At 40.9% G+C, this 3523-nt stretch overlaps 1 pseudogene across 1 annotated transcript; it reads right to left on the bottom strand.

Annotated features, from left to right (window-relative positions):
• Positions 1-1182: 1182 nt before the first annotated feature.
• On the bottom strand, positions 1183-2119 carry LOC311581340 (olfactory receptor 51I1-like; annotated as a pseudogene). The gene has a single exon. The product of its transcript is annotated as an olfactory receptor 51I1-like (transcript).
• Positions 2120-3523: the final 1404 nt, after the last annotated feature.

The raw sequence follows: 3523 nt of genomic DNA, 5'->3' as shown, positions 1-3523 counted from the left end.
CACAAAGGTTACCACCATATCAATAAGCAGGATAATTAACTTATTATCTAGCATATAGATGTTCAAAATGCTTCACTCTGTCATTAGCCATGTACAATCTCAGCTACATGGTTTGTGCTTCTAATTGTCCCAAGGTTTGAATAGGCTTTCTATCTGTATATGTATGTGGATATTACACAGGCTATGAGGAAATATAAAATTATTGTAACAAAAGAAATAATTGAATAACATTTTAGAAAAAAAACAAAAAAATTCTAAAGTGGTATTTCTGTTTGTTCTTTTCTTTACTATCATAGAAATACCCCCCAAATAATCATTATTATGATGAATTATTTTTAAAATAAATGTACAAATAGAATAATTTATCATTTTATACATATAATATAAAATTTGCAATTTCTTGTTTAACTCTTGCTTAAAGCATCATTTTTACTAATTTAGAATGTTTCTTTGTATAGTTAAACTCTAGTTTATTTATTTATTTATTTATTTATTTATTTATTCATTTATGACCTGTGAAATTCTTTTTGTTATTGCTGAAAAAAATGATACAATATATGCTGTTCAGGGTTTCCATCCTCCACCTCCTCCCAGATCCTCCCTACTTCTGCATTCACCCAAATCTGCACCCTTTCTTTCTCTCTCTCTTTAGAAAACAAACAGACAAAAGCAAAAAATCCAGACAAACCAGAACTTAAAAGAGAGAAAAGAACATTAGATCTTTTTCATTTTTGAAAGACCATATTATTTGTTTATTTGTTTATTTATATTTTGTATTTATTTTGTATACACACACGTGTTCATCCTTTGTTAGAGCAGTATGTGCTCTTAATTGATGAGCCATCTACAGTCCTCTTTTTCTCTTGTTTGAGCAAAACAAAACACACTATCTTGAGTATTGTTAAAGAGATTTTTGCATTTAAGTGTCTGTCATAATAAAAAAACAGACTATAAATCTAGGCCAGGGCTGAGCATCAGAATTGTTGGATTAAGAGCATATGAACAAGCTATCAATTTAGATCGACACACGTGCTACCTGGAAATGGTTGCTCCCTGTGAATTCATCAACATGAGATACTTCCAGGTTTTCTAGCTTTGCGAGCTAATAATCTCTTGTTCTCTTCACTGCTTTTGGTGATATGATTGCTTTGTGGGCCTCTGATTGGTGGACTAGAGTCTTTTTTAATATTTTCTTTGAAGAAAGAGTTGCAGCAACCCCTGGCGAATCTGCTTATTCTTAGCGCTGTAGATGATGGGGTTGAGCATCGGTGGTACCAGAAGATAGACGTTGGCCAGGAGGAGGCGCACGGCGGGTGCAGCATGCTTCACGAAGCGGTGCACCAGAGCCACGCTGATCATTGGCACGTAGTACACAAGAACTGCACACATGTGTGAGACACAGGTGTTGAGGGCCTTCCTCCGCCCCTCCCCGGAGGTAATGTTCATCACCGTGTACAAGATGAGCACGTAAGAGATGACAATGAGCAGTGAGTCCAGCCCAAAGGTGGAAGTCACGATGCAGAGCCCCAGAATGCTGTTGGGACGAGTGTCCCCACAGGGCAGCTGGATGAGATCTGAGTGCAGACAGTAGGAGTGGGAAAGAACGTTGTGGCCACAGAACGGCAGACGCTTTAGGAGGAAAGGCAGGGGTGCCATGAGCAACACGCTCTTCAGCCCGAGGATAACGCTGGTGCCAGCAATACGGGGCAATGTCAGGATGGTGGTGTAGCGCAGTGGGTTGTAGATGGCAACAAACCGATCCACGGACATGGCTAGAAGAACTCCCGACTCCATGATGGAAAATGAGTGTATGGAGAACATCTGAAAAAGGCAGGCTCCGAAGCGTATTTTATTGGCACCGAACAGAAAGATGCTGAGCACAGTGGGCAAAGTTGAGACAGAGACGCCGAGCTCGGAGAAGGCGAGCATAGCCAGGAACAAGTACATTGGCTGGTGCAGAACTGCTTTTCTTGATCACAGCCAGAATGAGGGTATTGCCCACAATGGCTACAGTATACGTGGAACAGAATGGGAAGACCAGCCAGGGGTACAATGCCTCTAGACCAGGGAGACCAGTCAGCAGAAAATATTTTGGGGTGAATTGGCTGCTGTTCAACATTTTCCTGTGCCTGATACTTGGCGATATTGGTTTGACAGGGCTAGGGATATAATGGGACCAAAAACACAGCTTATTGTAGATGAAAGAGCTCTGTTTGTTTGTTTGTTTGTTTGTTTTTTTGGTTTGATCTCTTTCTATGTTATAATCAACTCAGTGTGCTCATCAGTGCAATATAAAATGTGCCATGACTTGCAAGCAAGTGTGTATTTAGAAGGCAATAAGACAGGGGACTGTATTATTCACAAGTCAAATTAATTTCCCCTATAAGTCTTACTGTGTTTAACTTTTAAGAGTACATCATCCCACTTTCTCTAGCTAGAGATGACATCTATTAGAAATCCTGAAATTAGTCAAAATAATTGACAAAGCATTGTGTAAATTTCTACTAAAGTATATTTATATTTTATTTCCAGCGGTGGATGGAGCTAGGAATTAAAAGAAAAAATGACTTTAGTTGTATATAGAACTGGGCAAGAGGTAAAGACCCCAAATCTTATCTCTATACCCAAATAACAGTGAAAGCAACTTTGGGGGCACAGGGTCATCTGGCTTTTCCTTCAAAAGGCATCCCTAAGATGGACTCAGCTCTCCAGCAGTATCTCTTGAAGGACCCATGTGGGCTTTACACACACACACACACACACACACACACACACACACACACACACAGAGAGAGAGAGAGAGAGAGAGAGAGAGAGAGAGAGAGAGAGAGAGAGAGAGAGAGAGAGAGAGAGGTCAAGAACAAGTCTATGCTTCAGAGGTCAATGGGAAGGAACATTTTGCTTACTGGAATTTTTCCTAATGCAGACAAGGATGGTGATATTTCAGCAAATCCGTCCCCTCCTCCAATGGCTGTCTAAGCTCTAGACTGCGAGGTTCACTGTGTGAGTGAGGTGGTGGGCGAGAATATAGATCTTTCAGAGTACATTTATGAATGATCTTGGAAGAAATGAGGACAAAAAATGAGTCTGTGTTCATGACACTCCTGAAGCCCTCCTGGAAAGACAGTGGATCTGATGATGCTATCCAAGGAAAAAATGCCACTTATGGAGAGGGGATGGGATCTCTATTATTCAGTATGGGGATGAGACATCACTCACTGAGATGTGAGGAACCTTCTGCTCTTCAGGATAGCATGTACCCCTCTCACCAGATGAAGAAAGCGTATCTGAAGCCCTTCTGGGAACAGTGAAACTTGACATGCCGGGAAATGTCCTGAGGAAGAAGCTGAGGCGTTGACGGTGGGCAGAGCTGACTCCACAGGCATTGGCTCTGAAGCTCCTGGATTCTGCTTTCCAGAAGGGGAAAGCTTTGAGCTTGACCTTTTAAATCTGTGAACGGGGATCATTATGTTATTAAGACAAACTGTAGCGGAAGATCTAGTCATATTTATGAAACTTTGAA

This window comes from Acomys minous (genome assembly GCF_964271855.1).
Source record: "Acomys minous genome assembly, chromosome: 2".
In the NCBI taxonomy this organism is placed as follows: domain Eukaryota; kingdom Metazoa; phylum Chordata; class Mammalia; order Rodentia; family Muridae; genus Acomys; species Acomys minous.
Note: the sequence above shows the minus strand (reverse complement) of the source record. Positions and strands in the feature narration are given on the sequence as shown.